The 23,281-nt window shown below is 35.9% G+C and overlaps 1 long non-coding RNA gene across 1 annotated transcript in view; it reads left to right on the forward strand.

Moving 5' to 3' along the window:
* LOC146585464 (uncharacterized) overlaps window positions 1-23,281 on the forward strand; it is a 48,034-nt gene that overhangs the window by 18,642 nt on the left and 6,111 nt on the right. The window contains exons 3-4 of the long non-coding RNA XR_014897982.1: window positions 3,998-4,128; window positions 16,323-16,455. This is a non-coding gene — a long non-coding RNA (uncharacterized LOC146585464). The remainder of the gene's footprint in view (window positions 1-3,997; window positions 4,129-16,322; window positions 16,456-23,281) is intronic.

A 23,281-nucleotide genomic window follows, 5' to 3' on the forward strand; every position in this document is an offset into this window, starting at 1 on the left:
ACCTTGCAAAGATGCTCAAGCACTGCTATGCCTAACACAAAGAAGTTGTTTGCAATCTTTTTTACCAGCGGRTTATTTCTGGCAAGATTCAACCTCATGTTTATCACAGTGTACCTTGAGATGGCTCTTGTGTGTTCTGTGAGCTTCCATGAACCATTTTTTAATTAAAAAGTTGGCGTTTTCTGAGATGCAAATGATTCTGGAAAAGAATKGAACATTTCAGTATTTATCTAGTGAAATGCAACTTTGCCAAGCCATAGTCTATCAAAAGAAGAAAGAATATTGTACCAATCTTTGAATAAGCAATATTTTCAAATAAAACCAAAACCAAAGTTCTCCTCATGAAATGTTAATTATACTTCAAAATCTTGACCTTGCAAAATAAAACATTGACAAATATCTTCCTGATATTTCTGAAAGAGGAATCTTTCTTTTTCTTGCAGTTTAAGTCTGTTGAATAGTGTCCAAAGTAGCTAACAAGTTMATGTCCACTGTAGCAAAAAAACAATGCTATGCCAAAGTAGTAAAAGCAGTGTGCTATACAGAAGGCTACTCTTCATAAGGTTAAAGATGATCATTTAAATTTAAAATTCATCAGTCCGTTCAAGAAATTTCCCAAGACTGGGAAGGTCTTGCAGTGCAAAAGTTTGTCCATTGATATGTATGAGGAGCACAAGTCTTAAGATCTGTTTGTGCTCCTTTTTGCATTTTGGGATAATATAACTTCACTAAAAGTGATTAAGCTAAAATAATTTGAAATGTGGGGTTCACACATTAAATTAATCAGAAACAGCAGTCCACTTTAAATTGGTTTCCTTATTTTATCTGAATTAGATTCACTGTAGAGATAAGTCATGTAACAAAGAGATGAAATGTAGCGTTTACTACTGCAAGAGAAGACTATGTCAAAATTAGGAATAGACTCTTTTACTGACTCAGGAATTTCTTAAGCAACTGTCATAAATTTTGACAAAGTAGATGACTGGATGGTTTAATTCCACTATATCCTTTTGTTGTTTAACTTTGGAGGATAAGATTAGATTCTGATGGGGTTTTTTGTTTGTTTTTGCTTTCCTTGACAAACTAAGAGTTAAAGCTTTTCACTCTACAACATGTCTATATCTAAGCTAGATGAAGACAATATAGGACTGTTAGACTGGCCATATCTTAATATCTAGTTAGTTATTTAACGCTTGATATTTTGAATATTATTCAATGTCCAAAGCATTGTAGGGAAAGAGATAGAGAGCACAGGTCTGCTCTTGCTGCTCTAAATTCCCTCCTTATTTTCACTCTTATTCTAGCCAGATAGGTCCCTAYTAGATTGCTAAGCAAACCCCCTCCCAACTATTGACAAATGACTGTTGTTAATATTTCTTGTATCATAAGGATATATAACAGTATTTTTAATATTAGTGAGTCAGTCTACTATGCCTTTCTTTTGAAAGTAAATACACAGAGGCATATTTTTAAAGAGTGTGTGTAGTCTTGAGGTCAAAGGTAGTTGAGGGATTCAGCTGTTTCAKAAAACTACGTTGTCTCCATGTCTTTGGAGACCTAGCACAGTGAATATTTGCCTCTTGTAAACATTTCTGAAGGGATGGCCYGCCTATGAGAAGTATCTCAAGACAGAATGAATGAATTTTGGAGTTACTTTGCTATTTTCCTTTTTACGTTATTGAGAGGCCTTGCAGATCGATATCTTAGCACCAAAACCTCAAATTTAGAATGCTATGTGCAAAGCTTTTGTGCAAAAATTCGTATTTGTGTGTGTAATGTATAAGCATGATTGACATGTTGGAGAACTGCTGAAGTAAATGTGTATGCAAATTACTAACCAGGTCTTTTAGTGTTAATTTGCTTACAGTTAATAAGTGTACAGGAGAGGTGTATATGTCAGCAATTCTGCAAGTGGTCCTGAACCTACTATGATAGTCTCTTAGCCKTATAACCCTTTGGAGATTGCCAGTTAGTTATGGAATCTTATATTTKTTTTTCTAGGGAATGTTCTGATAGCTGCATTTTTCTGCCAACATTTTATAACTGCTTATTGGTGACATTGCWTCATGTTAGATTTATACTTTTATATATCTGTCATTAAGCTAGAATCATAATTATAAGGCAAGAACATGAACCAGGTGAATGCTAGTACTGTCTGGAAAATTCAGTATCATCAGGAGGTACAAATGTCAAAGCTCAGGCTTTTGTCTCTGTAATACTATGTGAAGCAGAAGAACTTTCTAGAAGTGTGTTTGTTAAAAAATTGTAAGAAAATTTAAAAAAACACTTAAAATATTAAGGGACACGTTTTCAAARGCGTAGAAGGAAAATAAGTGCTTGGGCTTAAAACAAAGTGTGCAGAAGTGTAGATTTCACTATTTTAACAGAAAGGATAGCAAATAGCTGCCCAAGCACTTATTTTCCTCTGCAGCTTTGAAAATGTGTCCCTTAATATTTTTTTTTTCCAATGACAGGATGTAGTGGTATATCAATTACTGGTGTTATACTAGAAAAGCTGGTTGATCTAACTTAAATGGCAACTGCATTACAGTTTGACATGGACATCTCTTTAGAGCTGAAGCTGAAGATTTTCGTTATTTTTAGATTACAGATAAGGAATAATTTTGAATGTCCATTCTATGCCTCTTTATATGTTTCTAAACTACTTACTAAAAACATTCTTAAGTCATCTAGTCTTCATTCAAAGGATGAGTGCCTAAGGCTAGAAATCTGTCTAAGTGYTTTCTAATGCTATCTAGCCAGAGCATTCCTGTTCTAATGTAAGCAGTAGTTTTATATCATGATGTGCCAGGTATTGTAGTTAATTGATTATGTTCTCTGTAGGGAACTTTGAAGTAAGAAACTTGATTTGTCTCTGCGGAGAATGAAAAATTGGAGGGACTTACTGGCTCTATTAGAACATTGCAGCGTCTGTAGCATACTTTGCAGTATTCTTGATAGCCCAGCAGTACTTTTGGTTATTGGTGTGTTTAATGGCATACATAGGAAGGCAATGAGAGACTTCATAAAATTATTTAATGGAATCGGATACTGATTTTAGGTGGGTATGAATAGTTAAGTACTTTTAATCAGACTCTTTTGTCAATACTGAACRTATAAAAGTAATATTTAATATTTGTAAGTATGAATCAAGCTCTGAATAGTGGCYAAGCTATGCTATAATAATGCAACTCAATTTGAAAAGTCAAAGAAAACATTCTGCATGTTTTATCAAGTTGTATTGGTTCATGATGGTCATAGTTCTGTGATTTTTAAAAAGAGAACTCAGCAAACATAGAAATCTAGTTTCTTGGTCTTGCAAAAAATGTTAGCATAAGTGTGATATAATAATCTGTTATGCTGCAGAATACCTCGTTAATGAAATCATGTGTAATAGGTGTTATTCTATATTTAAGTATTGTAGTCATTGTATTATTTATAAAACAATAATGGAGAGAGGAAGCACAGTTAACCCACTGACTTTTCTTTGCTAAGAAGGATAATTAGCTACTAATGGAGACAATGAACGAAAGAAATAGTGCTAATGTGTGTTGTGTGATTTCCTAGAGTCTTATTAGTTGGACTTATTAAGAGATTTTCACTAACTATTAGTGGGAATTTATAGGCACAAAGACCTAATATCCCATAATAAAGGTTTTTTTTAAAAAACGGTGTAACACTTCATGGTACTTCTAGTGCTTAATGGTTCATATAGCCTTTCAATGCATTGGTATTTCYTCTACTTGCACTTTTCATTTAATTCAGCAGTAGAGTTCACATTTTTCAGTGCTGTTGGTTTGTTTGTGTGTGYCTGAACAAATGTGTGAAGGAAAGAAGTAGGATACAGAAACAGAAAAATAATCTGTATCCAAGGAATGGAAGAGCTTGTGGAAAACGCAAAAGAGATCAGGAAACCTCTGAGAAGACTTTGAGGCACAAAGCAAGAAAACTTTTTTTTTTAAAAAAAAAATTAAACTGAAGTGAATTTGTATTCCAGATAAATGACTCTACCATTGATTCCTCCACCTAACTGGAATAGTCAGATCTACTTTTTTGACTGGCTGCAGAGGTACTGAAGACAGACAAGTAGGTTTAAATGTGGAGCTGCATGAGACTAAACTACACAAGGTATTGCAAAAGATAACAAATTATGTTGTTTGATTTCCTCACAGATATCTAGCACATATATGACCTGTACATACATCAACTGTAAATATGTCTGGTTGAGAATGAGAAGGTAACTAAAACTCATTACTTCATGAAGCAAATTAACAAGTAGTTTTTTACTACAAGAAGGAGGCAGAAGTCTGTCGCTCTGTACATTGTTATTTATTTATTACACTTRTCATCAACAAGGGTGACTATAAAAACCTCAGTTTAAGAGGACTAAAAGTGCAGGTGACACACCATTATGATGGAAAAAATGATATTATTTAGGAATTGTGAATGAATATCCAAAAGCTAGGCCTTTCTTTTCTTCAAAGACTGTGTTTTGGAGAAAGAAGAAATTGTTCGGTAATTTAATCTGAGATTCAAAGTTGTTGGGTTACTTTTTGATTTGAAAGGTAGAGAGAGGTACCATTCACTGTATAGCAGAAATATGTGCTTGTAGTTAAAACCCTCCACACTCATTTGAGATAGAGCAGAAAAGTGAAAGATCATCTAATAGGAATGAGTATGAGAGAGCATCCTGTGTCATGAGACAGGATCGTATTTTTATTGATTGACTCCCTTAGTATTAGCTGTTATCAAAGCTAGATGGTATTTCTGATTCTATGACCTGAATGCCAGATTATTCATGTGATCAGCTGTGGAAAGACTCATCTCATATACTTTGGAAAACTGAGTAGTAAGGGAGAAGATGATCCAGAAGATGATGATACCTGCCCAGCTTTCCTTTTCAAGTGAAATGGGTAGGTAAACATCTGGTCCCATGTGATGCACCAGTGTTTGCACGGGGRACTCAATGAGCACCAGACACTTTCAATGTCCAGACATTGAAAGTGTCTGGTGCTCATTGAGTCCCCCGTGCAAMGACAGCCTTTCACCTGTCTTATTTTACTGTAGCCACCAGAAGGGAGCTCCCTTAGATATCCGGAGAGCCACATAGTAGCTCAAAAACCARATATTAGCCATATTTGATATATGTACTACATAGAACTGGAAATCACATTCCATAAAGRACAAAATATTCTTTTCTTCCTGTCTGTGGATCTCTGTTTCACACTAAAGGCATCCAGGAGGAAATTCRTCTCCTTAACATCTCTGTCTCTTCCTCACTACCCACTCATGTCTGAGTCCAAAAAAATAAATGTGTGGTTCATTCTGGGATAGTAACCATCTTCCAGAACCACTAAGCCTTCTTTCTTCTTTGCAGTTCCCACTGTGCTGACAGATRTATTTTAAAGAGGCCTTGCAAAAAATATGACTTTTTTTACAATAACATATTTGTTACATTTACATGATGTTTCGTGTGTCCAAAGTTAGATTGCAATAGTACACCATTTCAAAAGGATGTTTCTCCTGCTTTTCTTCATTCYCTATGAATTTCATTATACAGATTTTGATTGTGGAAATCTTCAAAACAGAGAGAAAGTCTGCCACTCACATGGTGAATGTCCATCTACTCTTTTGTGTATTACTAGTATCATAAACTTGGCAGTGTTTGTGGTTTTTTATTTTATAAAGCAAACGACTGAAGTTCAAACTTCATAAGAATTTGTCTATTTAAGGTGAACTAAATAATGGAATATAGAAAAAAAATCTTTAAAAACCTTTTCAGCTCTTGGAACTTGAAGGCCTAGTGTGGGAGAAGCTCTTGTAAACATTTTCCTTTTTTCATCTCTTGCATGAATGAACAKTGGAACAGAAATAAAAAGCATGCACAAACTTCTCCAGTATCTTAGCAATGGCAATCACAGTCAAAAGATATATTGTGCAAAAAGCAGTAGCATTTTCTGTAAACTCTCTATCTGGAAAGATTCTGCTACATCATGGTCAGCACTGTCCCATAAAGGCTGATACAAATTGCAATAATGATTCTGTAAATGCCCAGGCAAAGAAGATCAAAATTGGTTCCTTTACAGTAAGCCACTATGAAACTAAATTATATATAGATTGTTATCTACTTTGGATCTTGTATGTAACTGTTTTTTTCACATATCATAATAGGTTCTTTTGCCTGTAGTTATTTCTGTTGCAATTACCACCAACAATGCTGACCTTAAAAATCTCATCTTGAGAAAATAGCAAATGAGGTTGACACACCACAGAGGTAGAGATAATGATACTATATAACTGCAGGACAACCTTATTTTGGCATATGGTTCAGAAACAAATGTTCAGAAAAAGYTGAGAGACTCGTTTCTTTGTGTGCAGTACTAAACTTCTGCTCTATCTTAAATTTGCCTTACAAATTTCTTCACAATGTGAAGAAAGTATTATGTTCATGTCTATAATTTTACTGTATTATGTGAATTTCCTAGCATATTATACATTATAATTATAGCTAAAGGTCCTGAACCACCACTGAAATAGCTCAGAGTTTTCTCCATTCACTTTAATGGGTGTTGGGTCTGGTCTAAGGTAGCTATGAAATATAGATTCAGTAAATAACAGCCTAATAAGTTGTACTTGAAGGCTGCAAAAATYGAAGTAGCATATACGTGAGTATTAAACCTTCCTTGCTTGCTATACAGCACTGGTACTTAAGAGGGCTTTTCCAAAAGCCTGAGGGCCTATAAATTGTTGGATAACCATAGAAAAATCTTCAGCCCTAGTTTAGTGAGCTATAGGCTCTGTGCATGGAGAAAGCTTGGAGCTTAAAAATAGGATTCAGAACATCACTGAGAGAGATGTGTAAGATAATCAGTAGGGAAGCACTAAGGAATATCTTAAATCTCACCTTAATTTGTATTTTAGGCCTTTATTAAGTACTACAAGAACATGCTTTCCTTAACTGCARTACACAAACCCTGAAGGCATTCCTGGAGATAGTAGGTGCCTGGAGCACACCATCTAGTTTGAGATCAACATTTTAGGAATGGGAAAGAGGAATCAAAAGGGCYGATAACACTATCATCAGAAAGTCTGATTGTTGAAGAGAAAATTTGCTTCACTCTCTCATAGTTTTTCCCTCCATAGACTAAAYAAATCTGTGAGTGTATACAAGCCTTTTCTGAAGAAGCAGGTGATCAAATTGTTCTTCATGTCCTAGCTAAAATGAACAAAATAGGATTTGCAGCAAGAAGATTTTGATTAGATTAAAATCTCATTGTAAAGATAATGAAGCACAAGAACTTGATCCTAGGAGGGATTCTGGGACCCYTTTATTGTAATTTTTTAATAATGGGTAAGACAGAAGTGTCAGGATGGGCCAGGACACTAGTTTTGTGTCACAGCTGTGCTACTGACCACAATGTGATAGCATCACATTTTTCTGCCCTCTGGGCCAGTACCCAGAAGTACGATAACTTTCATGATTCTAGATACCAAAGCATTGATCCCTAAGCCCCTTCAGAACTTGATCTGACCATCCACCCCCCAAAAAAAAAAAAAAAAAAAAAAAAAAAAAAGGCATCTCTTTCATTCCTGGTCAAAGCACTCACTCAGGTTGTGGAAGAATCCTCTAAAGGGATTTTAAACCAGCCTCTCTTATATCTTATGAAAGTACTCAAAAATAGTTACAGCGAATTGCCGAGATGAGATCCTCAGAGTGTCCCACGTTTATGCTATTACACTTTACCTAGCATAAGTGATTATTTATGGTTAGGGTGATTATATGGAAAAGGAAACAAACTGAGTTCCAGTCAGTCCTGTGCTCACTGTGACTTTTCTGGCTGCTCATGACTGGAACGCCAGTCAACCTGCCTCCCACCAGCATGTCCTAACTGCCAGGCTGGAGAGTCAGGCTCATTCTGACAGTTTGGCAGAATCAGTGTATAACTGTTCTATATTTACTGGCTCCACTTTGGGGTATGTGACTCTTTCTAGGTCTGTGAAGCGCAGTGAGAAAAACAAAACTACTAGGAGTCAGCTGAAGTTTTCTGTRCAGTTGGACTACACCTCAGCTGGAAAAAAATTCAGGGGTCAGCAAGTCAACAAAAGTGGAGAATCATTTCCATGCACAAAGACAAAAATCTTTGATAGAAAACATACAAAATTCTCTTGTGCTCTCTGAAATTGCATGTAACATGCTGTCCGTGGCATTTCTTCTTCTGGGAAGATGAAGAGCTGAATTGCCTAAGGGTAATTTCTGGGTAGGCAATTACCCAGTGGTAATTGCCCCAATTACCCAAAATGGAAGTGACTGAATAACCACAGTGCCGCTGTTTCTGCCTACAGTTGTACTGTGAGGGAAGGACTGAATTATTCCTCTGCATCTRTAGATGGAGAGAAAGGGCTTTGAAGCTTCACTCCCAAAAAGGGAACCATGATAGAGAAGGAAGCATCTCAGTTCCTAGGAGAAAAGGTTTTATAGCACACAGTTGTCTTAGCATTTCTCCTTGGCTASTTTGGATGGTTTCCCACATAGGTGCTGATACTTTGTAATCCTATTTTCACCCCAAAAGTTCTAGAAAGCAATTCTATGCCTAACCTGGGGGTCTGGATTCTGYTGTAAAAACTGTTCATATAAAAGTCAGACAGTGTCTGTCTTTTTGTATATAGGGCTAAATCTTCTGTAGCTTTTATTGGCTTGCCATTTTTATTACTATTAAATGTTATAAGATATACTTAATTAGGTAATGTAATAAGATATACTTAATCTAATACTGTAAGTAGATTGAATTGACAGTTACTGCAGTAAATGTTAGAACAGCTTATTAATCATCACTTTACAGATGGCTGATGTGAATTCTTCAGGACATGCAGGTATAATATGATCTAAAAATAATTTAATCAAAAATTTTCTTAGATCTTCTTAGATCTGTATGACTCATTAAAATAAAGGTCTATCATGCTGACTTRAAAAGTTATTATGTTTTGAAGAGATATTACAAATACGGAATTTGCCTCAGTTATAAAGGCATTTCTGGGCAAGGCTGACCTTTACATACATTGAACAGTACTTATTTACTGACTTTACTGTTAAATTTTGGAGCAGGACAGTACATGGTGCTAATAAAAAATATYAGCATTTAGCTTTAGTTTCTGAATCAAAATATATTATTTTTTGCTGTCAGTCCKGAAATTTCTCATTAAATCTACATAAAAAATTACTTAAAAATTTTTTTTGCTGTAACTGGTCCCAGGTAAACTTTATCAGGTATGATTAGGATAAATACCTATCTATGTATCTTAYGGACACACACAGCTTGCAATAAAAAAAAATGTAATTGGAATTTACTTTAAAATATGAATAAATTGACTTAGAAAAAGAAATTTTTTATTTTTCTGATACTGAGTTCATTCCGTAAAGCTAAAAATAGTCAAAACATGGAATTCCCTCCCTGGTGCCTTTGTGTTTTTACTAATAAGATAAACAGACGTGATATAACAGTGAGCATCARTATACAAGATCAGTATTGTGGAATAAGAAGATGTCATTTTATCAAAACCGTTGTTCTGACTGTAACCACACTTTAAGCCATTTCCCACTTGCTGAAAGTATTGCGGTAACATGCTTTCATCAAGTGGCTTTGAGTTAGATGGTAWATTATTGCATTTACTTTTGTCAAAATTAACTCTGATGTAAGAGTGCTGTTGTTACCAGAAGTGAATTGTTAAATCATTGTAGGAAACCCTTTAGGTTATATTCTTAGCTGCTTGTTTTATGGAAAAGTAATTCCCCCCATGCTTTGTTCTGAGCCCGACTCTATGAGGAAGGAATGTGCTCAGCACTTTTCAACCATCATTAATTTCAACGGGAATTGAGAGTTCAGTGCTTACAGAGCTGGCAAGCTTTTCTCTAAGTATCACAAGTTTCAACTGTTTRATTCTGCAGAGAGAATTTAAATGAGATTTTGAAAATCCACCCCATTGTATGTATATTTGAATAAGATCATATTAATTGCAATATACTCACAGTGATTGATTCACAGATGTAATAAAGGGTAACAAAAAGATCATGTAACGTTTAGCTGGTGGGATAATACCTAGAGGGAAGTGCACTTAAGATGGTCTGTAAAATGTAGGACAACAGCAACAATATACAAGCTGAAGAACTGGGTCCTTTTGAAACTTGGTGGAAGTATTTAAACACAGTCATGATTTTCAAAAGTGAAWTTTTTATTATATACCTTCTAGTCCAACACATTTATTTCCTTTAATATCTAGAGTTCTTTTTCTGACTTTGATTGAGTAATTTAGGATAGCTGTAATTATGTCAGATGCTAGGTATTCTGGCTTTTGTTTTGAAGGTTATATTTTTGAGAAAGTCTTGCACTCATTTTCTRTTTAAAACATGGGCTGGAAGCTGGGGGTATGTCTGATTCATAGCTGCAGAACCCTTGTAGCTTGCAGTTTWTGTATATTTGTCTGCAGAGTCAGAAATAGCAAGGTGTAAGCTCTCTTTCTCTGAAACATCTGGCTCTTCCCCATCTCCAAAATGCTATTGACTCCCCTTGCTCTGGATAGAAGAGTTCAAGTGCAGAAGGCAATAGAGTTGTTCCTGATAATCCGTGAATCCTCTGTTTATAAACTCTAGCCAAACCCTACTGGGGGAGGGAGGAAGCCCCCAGCAAAAATAACCTAACAGCAAGGAACCTTCAAAGAAATCACCCTAAATGAACAAACTTAAACAAAACAGGAAGTGAATACAATCTAGAAAATCAAACCCCMAAATCATAGGCCAAGAATTTTCACTCTAACAAATGAGAAATGTCCAAATCTCCAGAAAGCTGGTTTTATTTCTTACTGCTGTTGATTTAATGTGGAAGATAGTTGGGTGCTACAACTCATCTCCATGCATCTCCTCACAGCATCTCCATGCACTGTGTCTACCAGCTTTGCCTCTGTTGAGGTTTATCCACTCTCTTCTGCAGCTCATAGGCTACTTGTACATCTTGCTCTGCCTGTCAGTGAATTGAGCAAGTGGACCATGTAGCTCAAAATACTTRAATTTAAGGTTATAATCTTTGCTATGAAATCTTGCATTCCATATTGAGTTTGAAAAGAGGATGCCAGAGAGCATTTTCCCTCTTACAAAGTAGGAACCTTCAATAATATATTTTTAAGAGAGTAATTTGTTTAATCCTAAGAGACAGCTGCAATAGTCTAAGGTCATTTAAGTGAAAAGAAGCTGCATAGAAGGACTCAGAGCAGCGCCACCTGGGTCAGAACAAACATTTAAAGAAGTAGTGTGTTAATACTTAAAGAATTTATTCATGCATTTTTTATAACTTCTAGCTTTTGTAGCTGAATGTAATGAATGGATCTCTAAGAGCTTGAGTCATCATGCCCGTAGCTTTTGCCAGTTTCCAGGCATTAACTTTAATTATTGATGCTTTCCCTAATAGACCTGATGGCACATTTTTAAAGTAAAGATTCTGACTTACTAAAGGCATGCCCTGCTGCCTGGCACACCGACTACCACTGGCAGAGGTAAATATGGAGTTTCAACTTGGTCTTTAAAWCAAAGCTTAGTTTTTTAGGCTTTGTCCTTTAATTACTCTGTACAGTGCTTGCACCTCTAGCGTAGGTTTTCTTTGAAGGAGTAAGTTTATAAATGGAGAAGGAAATTAAGTGTGAAGGATTTGAGAGGATTTTSAAAACTTGTGAAGTTGTTTTAGAACTTCAGAAGTGAACATGATACACATTTATGGTTTCATTCACTGACATATTACCCTAAATATTTTCAACGACAGTATTTTGTRCTTCATAGCACTTTGGGTCTTCAGTACAGGTTTCACTTCTTTTTCCCAGCACCTTTTTAGGCAGGTAGCTGGGTATTYCATCCATTAGATGGAACAAACAGGCAATGAAAGGTGCGATGACTTGGATATCAGAGATAAACTTTGAGTTGAGGAATTCCTGACACAAGTTGAAATCAAAATGTGTTTTAATTTATTATTTTATTCACATCAGTGCAAACTCCTCTTTAAACACTCCTGTCTGAAATAGGTCCTCTTTCAATTTTGAAGTAAATGACCACACACACACTTTCAACAGCTAGATTCGAAATGATTCTTCTATTTTGATTACAGCTTCTTTGCAAAAAAAACTTGAGTTGTGTGTGTAAACCATCTGTCTCAACAAGTGTCTTTTTATAGATGATGGAAAGGAAATGTAGTTACATATATATTTTATTGTGTATGATCAATGTAACTTTATGCTAAAGGTAAAAGAATATAGTGAGTAGAGATCATGATTGAAATGMGGCAAAAAAATCAGCAGCATAGACTGAAAAGGGACTGGACATTCAGAAACTCACAAATTCTAATTCTGGCATTATACTGTCATCTTTAACAAGCCTTTAAATACTCTTTGTCTCTTTCACCTTTTATAAAATAGAATARTTATGGTTCTACCTTGTGAAGATTGTTGATTTCTTATAAATCCTTTCTGGATACAGCTAGGCTGTGAGTGGTGGCTAGCCAGTGCTTGGTCTCGATTGTGTTACGTGGATTGCATGTGACAACACACCAAGAAGTGCTCCCACTTTGTACCCACAGGTAGATCTAGACAATRCAGTATATAATATTTATATATGTGTGTGTGCATGTGTATGTATATAAATTATAATATAATTTTATATTATATTATATTAATAATGGATAATAAAAAATATCATGTAGGTATTCAAAACTTGACTGGACATCATCCTGGGCAACTTGCTYTAGCTGCTCTGCTTGAGCAGGGAGTTGGATGRGATGATCTCCAGAGGTCCCTTGCAACCCCAGCTATTCTGTGATTCTRTGGTAGGTTTGAACATAAGGAGCTCAGTCTGTGGAGTGGACTAGTGCAGCACAGATTCCTTCCTATTCTCAGTACTTCTCATTCCAGCGGGGATATTGGCCTTACACAATTTTAATCTCTTTTGTAACAGTGATGTACTGTATATTATTTCCTATGGCATCAGAAGAATTTTGAGTCTTTCTGGATGTTTTTAATTCCACTAGAAGTTAAAACAAAATTAGCTTAGAAGACATAGGCACTGATTATTTATGCTATATTATTATTTGTATTTAGTGCTTGTTAAGGACTGACCATTATATAGAGACAAACACTGACCTGATGAACTTACAGTCTAAGTTAACTCATAGTACAAAATGCAGCTGGACATATACAGAAGTTTATGTGTACATGTAGAATATGTATAAATTCTAATGATATATTTTTTGAAAAAACTATAGTGAAAACTGGTAGATTCAAAGGAGTAAATATGGTATCCTGGAAAAGAGTCAGTGTGGCTTTGGTGAAGGTAAATCCTGCCTCACAGATTCTTGAAGTTCTTTAAAGGGGTGGGTAGACACATAGATAAATGTGATCCAGTTGAACCAACTTTGGCTTTCCAAAGACTTTTGACATATCAGCTTACCAAGAGCAKCTAAGGATGCTAAGCAGCCCTGAGATAAGAAGGAAGGTTTCATGGGTACATAATTAGTTCACAAGAAGGAAGCAGTGAGAAGGAATAAATGTTCTGTTCTCCTAGTGCTTTAGAAGTCACCAGTAAAGTCCCAGTGAATTTGTGCTTGAACCCACTGTTCAACTTACTTATAAGTGACTGGGAAAGCAGGATGGCTACTGAGGTGCAGAAGTCTGCTGTTGACATTGAGTGATTCAGGGCAATAACCTGCAAGAAAAAAGCAGAATTTCAGGAGACTGAGTAAGAGATGAAACTTAGCATAGGTGTAAATGAAAGATGGAGAAAAATGTAATCTTAACTTCAGATGTGAGTTGATGGCTTCTGAGGTTATTATTTCCGTGGAGCAAATTCTTAAAGTCTTTATGGGCATTTCCATGAAAATGTTAGCTCTGTTATCAGTAGCAGTCCACAAAAATCCCAAATTAGTTACTTAATTAACTACTCTTAGGAATTACTAGGAAAGCAATAGAGAGAAAAGCAAAGTACATCGTTTCCACTTGAACTGGAAAAGGGTCGGAGAGGGTGGTCAGCAAGGATTACATGAACCAAGGTGTCTTGGGTAAGAGGCTACTATGGAGGGGTAGGAAAGAGCCTCGAGTGACATGTGGATAGGGACTGACTGCTCATTGCTGCTGCCAGCAGAAAGACCAGGGGGCACCAAGAGAAACCAGAACATGGCAGGTTCAGAAAACACCAAAGCAGTTAATTTTTCACCCAGTCTATGATACCAGATAACTCTGGTTCATAGGACACTCTTGATGCTGAAAGTAGAGAAAATGAATTGAGTTTATGGAAGAGAAATCCACTGAAGGTTACCAAACACACCGAAACTACCCTGGCTCAAGATATGTCACTGCTGGAAATGGTTGGAGGCCAAGAGAGTATTCAGAAGTTAGGTCATACATACTTGCTCTGTTTTCATACTGTTTTCTAGGCCTAGGCTTTGGCCACAGCTGGAAATGAAATATTGGGCTAGACAAACCTTTTGTTTGACTCAGTACTGCTGCTCTTATGTTCTTGTGCACATATGCATTTCTATTAGAGCATATTTAAGAGTGGTAACTTCCTGTAGGATTCCATGCATAGAAGGGACCAATTGCCTATGTACCATGGATTTTAAAAATTAATACCAGCTTTATTTTGTTTAAGGTTTATAGTATCTTGATTATATTATTTTGTGTAAACCCATACAATATAGTATAAGTGAGTCTTCAGAATACCTGAAAATATAGTTATGGATAGTTATAGACATGTTCCCTGCTCCGAGGCTCTGTTGCTTATAAGGATGGAATTTACCAGTAAGATTTATTAGCAACACTATAGGTTTTACTTGGAGTCACTTGAGCAAAAATATTGACCTAATATCTTTATTCCACATTCTTGTGTTATTTTGTACACAGTTGCCAAACCTTATTCTTTGTTTCAATACTTCCACAGTGCCACTAAGTGCCACTTATCTTCAATAAAAAAATCTTCAACATAATCAAAACTGGAAATCTGGTATGCAATATAAGTTTACTATTTTGTCAGCTTTGGCTTTTTGAACCTTATCCTTTCAAATGCTTAGGCCCTGCTAAACCCTACMAAAACTGTAATTTCAGAATTTATCAGCTAAGCCAGCACGTAGGGGTAAGGTTTGTAAGTGCTTGGGGTTTAAATATGAATTTAGAAAATTCTGCTAAGTAACKGCTTACATCTTCAGGTATATACTGCCAAAGAACTGACCTTATGGTTTTACAATATTAAGGTCTTTGAACAACTAACATTTAAACCAATTAAGACAACCCAGAAACTTGACAGCAGTTTTTCCCTTATCAAATAGATTTACTGATGTTTTGCTTCTAACTCTGCACTTTYATCCAGAGGTCTGGCTTTATTTCTCTTCTTGCAGGATTTCAATCATAATCTTGCACATTTGATATATGATAAAAAATGCCCAACATGCAACTTTCTAAGGTGAAGTTTTCTTTACCTGCTTTTTAACTGCTAGGTGTTACAGATAAGATGATCTATCTGTCTTTGTTCAATTTCTCTGCATTTTATTTARCTTATTTTTCTCATGCATGAACAATTAGATCTAAAACCTGCTCATCTTAACTGGAGTCTTTCAGTTGACTCCTGAGGTTTGCATCAGGTCATAATGGCAAGTGTGTGGTGCTGAATATTCTTGTATAGCAAGCCAGATTTTTCTCTAATTTAACCACATCCCTTCCATAGAGATGCTGTGGATAAATTCACTTGTGGCATAAACAGCAGTATTGGTTTTATGAGAACTGTGTCTGATTGGAAGATGGATATAAAAGGTAAAGTAATGTAACCTGCGTCAGTTAAATGAGAATAGCAATACTGAAAGCATGAAAGAGAAGTATAACAGGGAAAACAATTTACAGGGATTTGTAAAAGTACCTAAATGTTATATTATGCTTATCAATACTTCTTATATTCATAATAATTTTATAAAAATAAGAAGAAGAGCAGGACTTATGATCTTCCACTCTTATGATCTCCCACTCTTCCTGTCCCTGGCACATCAAAAAGCATGGTATAATTAGCCAGAGATAAAAGGTAAATTTGGTTATTGAAGAGCATGGGTTACTGAGCACCTACAAAAAGTACATGAACTCCAAATCTGGGTGGAAAAAGCATTGCATCTCAAAAAAAAAAAAACAATGTCTACTCTAGGGTAAGTAATTTTATTCTTTCCATTTGCTAATATATTTCATTTTATGCTTTTTAAATTTTTTTCTCTCTTCAGTTTTTTATTCTGTATCTCTATGGACTTCTCTGGTTTGCATAGGTGTCATTGGTGACTTGGATTCTGGTCCCAGACCACCTTTTCCCAGTTGGGAAGACTTCAAAWTTTGATGCGACTCTGATGCAGTGATCTCTAAAGCCAGATCAGCAACAAGAACTGAAATAATGAAACTGAGGTAAGATATTTGCTGGGCATGTTCCTTGGCCTGACAGCTTGCTCTGACGTTTAGCTCTTACAGGTAGTTGCTGCTCTCTGATTTCCAAGTATCTCCTTTCACCTACGGAACTGTTCTAGCAAATTTTGGGGTTACTTTTATGTTCTAACTTAGGGTCTCCTTATCTATATTATAAATTYAAGAGAGTTATGGAAATGCTAAAGATGTGAGATGATTCAGAATATTAGTCAAGAATTATTTCCTGGAAATTTCTATTTTTCTCCTGAATCTGATGTCTTCTTATGACATGACTGACCTCCTTTCAGACTTCCTTTCAGTTCAAAATATGTTTTGGGGCTTCTTTTGGCAGCCTCAGAGAGAAACGTGGTTGCTGAGGAGCATAAATGATGTGAATCTGTAATGCTTAATGTTCYATTACCACATTTGCCATTTAGTTTTGCTTTTAGATTTATGCACATTATTAATGTATACTTAGAAATCCATTGTGATAGGGACTTTTTACAGCAACTCAGTCAACTTGGGCTGAGGGAAGARGATATATTATCAGGATTATTTTTAGAAATACGATGTGTTAAAACCTATTTTTAGAATTTTTCTATTATAATTCTTTTCTAAAATCTTTTCCTGAATCTTAAGAAGCCTGAAATACRTCAAGCATTTTTGACAATTTATGAATGATCTTTGTTTATATAATGTTAATCTTTTTAAAGACAAAAGATTAGGTCAGATAATATTTTTGATAGATAAAATATCATAAAAAATGGACAATTTATATGAGAAGTAAAATTTTGAAATAGAAGTTATATAGTTTCTTTTTTGGAATAGCTTCTATAGTGTAAGTGATGAGGGAGACTGGGAGGGACACAGAGATGCCTACTGCTGAGTTGCTATTGTTACTGATCCATGTTGTCCTTTCCAAATTTCTTATATTGTCTAGTGTGTTACCAGTATTATTTATTATACATGTGTAGGGAATTAGTTGTCCTGACTCCACAATGCAAGGAATAAGGGAGAGCAAATTTTTGATTTTGCATRTTATTTTATTTTGGTGTTAGGACGTTTTCATTAACTTCCCTGTTATCACCCTGGTAGTATGATCTTACCTCTGCTGAGACAAACAATCAGCTTTCCTCCGCCACTATCCCAGACGAAAAAGACTGTACTGAATTTCAGTAGCTGGAGGCTCTGCTCAGTTCGTGGTGATTTTTTCTGCCAGAACCGGTTTCATTGCCGTGGTCTAAAGGACCCATCTATTTGTTTTTAATCTCCAGAGGATCCTTTCAATTAACTTACAGTTTTGGCCTGTTGTAGCATGTAGCCTTAACTAAACACTGTAGAGAGCAACCTCACTTTTCGTAATGACTTTTAAAAATATAAATGACAAGACAGATTATAGAGAATTTCTGAGAAACACAAAGAAATACTATAACATTTTGCTTTCTCTCAAAATGTAGAACTGTGAACTTGGCAGGAACTTACTGAGCAGTCATTTAACATCTGGATAGTAACTGGATTTTTCCAGACTAGATTACATGATTTAGCCTTYCTGGGCTGTGGCGCTTCATCACTGGAGTGCAGAAACTGCCAAAGATGTGGATTGTAGTTGCTGAGCTGAGTGCCATTTGGCGGTGCATGGTGTTACTGACACTACGTGTGGAAGCTTCTTGTAAGCTGGTAGAAAGCTGGGGAAAATTCAGGCATAGAGTCCTTCACAAATCTGTCATCCATCCTATTCACCTATGTTTATACATATTTATGTATATTTGGCCTCTGTATTCTGGGCCAACCAGTAACAGCGATGCTCATGAGATCTATGTTTAACGCTTTTCATAGTACAAAAAGGAAGCACTGCAACAAAGTAAGGACATTATTCATGATGGATGAGCCCAGTGAAGAACATAATAAAATGTGACATGTAGGGGCATGGCTATGCAAACCCTTTAAATCAGCATAAGCTGTTGTTGCTGTTGATAGAAGCTGTTGTAGGTCCCTTAACCCTTGGCACTTATAATCTTTGTGCCAGCACAAGAGTTTGTGTAGCTGCATGGAAAGCTGGGCTGGGGACTTAATTCAAGTTGAAACTAATCCAACAGCAGCAAGAAGAGATGAGCTGTCTGGACTGGCTTGTTATTTGGCCTCACAGTTGCTTTTGCCAGCAAAAGAAGAGGTCAGTTTAGATGAAGGAGCAGCAGCAAAGGCAGATGGAACAATTTCTGGCTTATTTATCTTAAAGTAAAATTCTAGTGAACAGTCAAGCCCCCTACGGGAAGTCTTCCCAGTCTATTTCTGTAGTTCAGTCTTTTCTCCAAATAGCAGAATCCTGACACTTTTAGTCCCTCCTCATAAAATAAGTGGATAATACATTTTGATGTTTACTAGTTCTAATTTCTTTTCTAATATGTTGCCAAGTCTCTAGTCCTATTCCCTTTTAGGACCCATAAGATTTATTCTCTTTAATATTGTTGAAAAATAAAAATAATTGTAAAGAGATTTGGTGAACACTGAATATTATATACCTTTGGAAGTAGCAAAACAATATTTAGCAGGGCAGGCTCTTTTCAGTGTCTAAATATGTTGTGGAGTTCCCAAYAGCTGAGTGGTTTCTTTCCACGAAGTTGCAATTTTAGTTAGGCAGATTATGACATCTGGTCATGAGTTTACAAAAAGGATTTTCTGTGGTAGATGAAAACTGCAATCTGTCTCGTACAGAGTAAATGGTGAAAAAAGTCCCAGGACTGGGATTATGCTTATGTATTTCAGAACATATGCATGATTTGCTGAGAATTTCTCTGGTCCTTTTTTTATTTACTTTGCCTATGCGGCTAAGTTTGACATGCTATGTATCTTGTAAACTGTAAAAAGAGATAGTCCTATTTTCTGTTAGTAATAGTAATAAACATTTAACTATTACTCTGCATGTTTATACCACTTTGTGGGAAAATGCTATTATTTTAAGACAACTTAATTATTTTGAAATAACACTGAAACTGAATAAAAATTCACCTTTACTTAATGAATCCAAAATATGTAAATTGAGGTCAAGAAGTCAGGTGTCTGTCCAGGAGACATGTTGGGAGCTCATTAGTTCCCAGATTAGAGCCCATGAGAACGCTTGATCTCACACAGACCTCAGCAAGTTCTGCTCTAGCTTCATCTTGTAGCCCCGTGGTTTCAGCACATAACTGGGTGTTGTAATTAGAAAAATTTCCAGCAGATGGTGTTGCGCGATACCTAATGGACCGATGCCCAGGCGGAGAGAGGGAAAAAAAGCCCACGTTGTTTCATTTTGCGAGGTTCTCGTGAAAGCATTACTCATAAGAAAATGGACATATAATTGGAGCAGCGACCRAAATCATTGCTGAAGTGACATAAGAACTTTTCTTCCTTAGAGCTGGTACAGTATTTTATAAGGAAACAKCTTTCTTCAGTTTTCTCTGGTTCTTGCCTGACAATGCTATCAAAACATGTATTTTAAAGATACTTACACATATAAGGACATAAAAATCTTTATTGAAGATTACATCTCATGTCTAACAGCTATAGTAATATACTGGTACTTTACTAGAAGACAGTTTCTTTCCAAAAATTGTGGTTCATACGTATCGGCATAAATTTCTCATCTGGTCTTAGCCACTTAAGTATGATAATTTGTGCTTCGTAAATCCTGATCATGTTATATTTAAGTACAAATACTATACCCATGGCAGAAATCAATGCTGTTCTGAAGGAAGTCCTGTGTAGTATGATCTTGGTATAAAGGCTGCATTTTGCACTTGCCTTAGCCCTTGATAGATTCAACATAGTGACCAATGTGGGATATACTACAATACTCTAATAAGCGCTTGAATGAAAAAAGAAAAGCTTTTGGTTTCATAGTCTGATGCAGATGAAAGAATGCTCTCCAGATTACTATTGGAAAGGAACCATTCACTGATAGTCCAAATGCTGTAAATATAACCTATTTCCCGAGTTGCACGTAGAAGTCACCTCTAATGTAGATTAGGATACATATCTGATCTGAGCTTCAGATTGTACTTCCTAGCACTCCAAACTTCCTTATTTTGGAATTATTTTGCTCTTGTTTTTGAAGAACTTTGAGTTGAAACACTCTTCCTGATTTTAGCTATCCAGAGCCTTGCACCTGGGTAAGACTTCATTCTCTGATTAATCTAGATGCTGTGTTAGGCTACCCAAGGGTGCCTTTGGAAAGCAGCTGCCACTCAGGCTTTGGCAACTGCAATGCTGGAGAGGGAACGAAGCTGCATTCCCAGGGAAAGTGGTCTGTGGACAACCTTGTTTATGGCTTTATAACAAACTTTGAATAGTACCTGGTTGAAAACACTGTCATTTTCCTTTAAAAAAGAATCAAGAAAATTGGCTGAGGGATATTGTATACTGTWCGCCCTTCCAAATTTTCAGTCGCACACATTCATTCATGTCCTTATGCTTCAAATACACAATGATTTAACACACCTGCACTTTGAAAAATCAGACCTAGGTAACTTTATATATCCCATTAAAAGCCAGGTTGTAGAAAGGTTCAATATGTTGAATTGTCCACCATTTCATTTTTTAAATAAAGATCTCATAGCTGAATAGTAAGAGCTGGAATATTTTGTGGTCTCTTGGCAATAAGAAGACTACAAACTTGTAAGTTCATGGATCATTTTTTTGTTTCAAAAAAGTGTGGGGTGTCAGTCTTAGACCTGAATGTTCTTAAAACTGACTTCGCAAAATCTGCTTCTTTTCCAGCGGAAATTCATCATTCTTGTGTCATTCTTCTGATTCCCCCAAATTTTTTCTTGCTTTGAGGCTTATCTTTGCCACTGTATGCCACTGATTTTCCAAGACATTGGCCTCCCACCGATTTTTCTCCTGAGGAGAGACATTTTCATTTCATAATAATCCTCTTCGACCTTTTATCAACTCCTATTGCTACATGGTCCAACTTTCTTTGTTTCTATGTCCACTTTTCATGGACATTTTGTGGGTGATTCTTTTTCCTATTGTTTTTSAGCACACACATAAAAGAAGGAAAGATTCTAACACTTAGAGGCTTATCAATATCCCACAAAAATACTGGCATCTGGCAGCATTCTATGTGGTTTTGGCTTGTCAGCTCCCTCCCACCCTACAAAGTAAAAAGGCTACAAAGATTTTCCTGTATATCTATATCTGAGTGTTGCTGCCTCCTGAAGCTTAATTTTCTCTTGACTAAAATGTGACCCTCACTTACTATTACACATGAGAAAAGGTTGCCATAAATTAAGCATTTGTYTCATTTATATCCCAAGCACATCACAATATCCATCTTCTTTCCACCCTAACTCTAAATTTTTATGAGGTTTCCTTTTTTAATATGAAAAAAATAGGAATTAAGTATGAAATCTCACAAAGCTACATTAATTTTTGAAGTAAATCTATTGGTTTAAGTTAAGCTGAAATAACTGTTCAGTTTAGTCTATTTCCCTCAAATGTTGTCCAGCTGGGACAATCACCACAGAAACATAATTATTCACACTCCTGGCAGCACCTCTTTACTTTCAGCACTCTCACATTCCCTCGACTTTTTTCTTTACAACACATTTTTGGCTTCCTCTGACTATTTTATTCCTGACCACTAGGCATCAGCATTGCTCTCACTGTATAATATTTCGTAGCTAAGAAATGCTGCTGTTTAACTTCAGCGTCAACAAGGGACTGATTCACTGTTGGAGCGTGAGGCTTCGGTGTGTGTTTCTGTAACAAATGATCTTGAACACTGTCAGACCAAAGTTTTAAAGAAAACTCAAGATGAGTAATTAGCTGGTGTCTGCTATATGTGCATATATGTACTACGTGTATATTTATATGGCCTGTGAAAGGAACAGTAGTATATAGTGCTTTGAAAGCGGGAAATTTCCAAAAGCTCAAAAACCAAACATTAGCGAATCAAAGTGGAGAGGGGATTTGAACAGAACAGTGAGAATAAGAACATTCATTTTATTAAATGTCACAATCTTGTGATCAAAAAAGAAGCTTCTCCTGAGGACTGTGAAAGATAATAAAATAAGAATTAAGGAACATGGAGAAAAATTAGGGATCATTTCTGGAAAGACAAAACACAAAAAGAGCAAATCTGGAAAGACCAGAAGGACTTCTAGTTACCCTAAGTGTCTTATGATAGCACCGGAGCACTTCAGGTACAATTGATTGAATGTTTAAATTTAATCTAGAAAAAGCAGAAATGCTTATTATATATTTCTGTTCTTGTTGGGAAGAATCTATTTGATAGGAATCACATCCTATGTGATAATGAAGAAATATTTTTCGTTCTCGGAGTAATTAGGAGGATTGCTAAAAAATGACTAGTAAATTTTTAAAAATAAATACTAAAATATGGGCAKATATCTTGTATCCATTGAAGTGATTACTCTATCGCTCTTCGGACAACTAGTTTTGACTGGTCAAATGCTAGGATACCAACAAAGGATGCTGAAAAAATAYAAAGAGTAACTCAGCTGCTTGGTAATTTAGATAAACTTCTTTTTATATACTTTTGTTATAGCTGTATTTAAAGCCATGGAGAGGATGCAGGGCATTTTTACGTGTTGGTGCACAGCAACCTGGAAAATAGCAAACTGGAAACGGTGTGGCTTTATAATGGATAGCTAACTCAACATAGAGATACCTACTGAGAAAGCAGCCAGAATTGCTATTATTAATCTGTGGAAGTACGAAACAGGAATATCAGGGAAGACCTGAATTAAAGAATAATATTGAAAATTTGGGAAGAGTCAAAGAAAAGATGCAGGAATGATTAAAGGACTAGGACAACATACATTAA

The sequence above is a fragment of the Rhea americana genome, unplaced genomic scaffold (genome assembly GCF_003343005.1).
Source record: "Rhea americana isolate MKP2758 unplaced genomic scaffold, rheAme1 scaffold_8, whole genome shotgun sequence".
Classification (NCBI taxonomy): Eukaryota; Metazoa; Chordata; class Aves; order Rheiformes; family Rheidae; genus Rhea; species Rhea americana.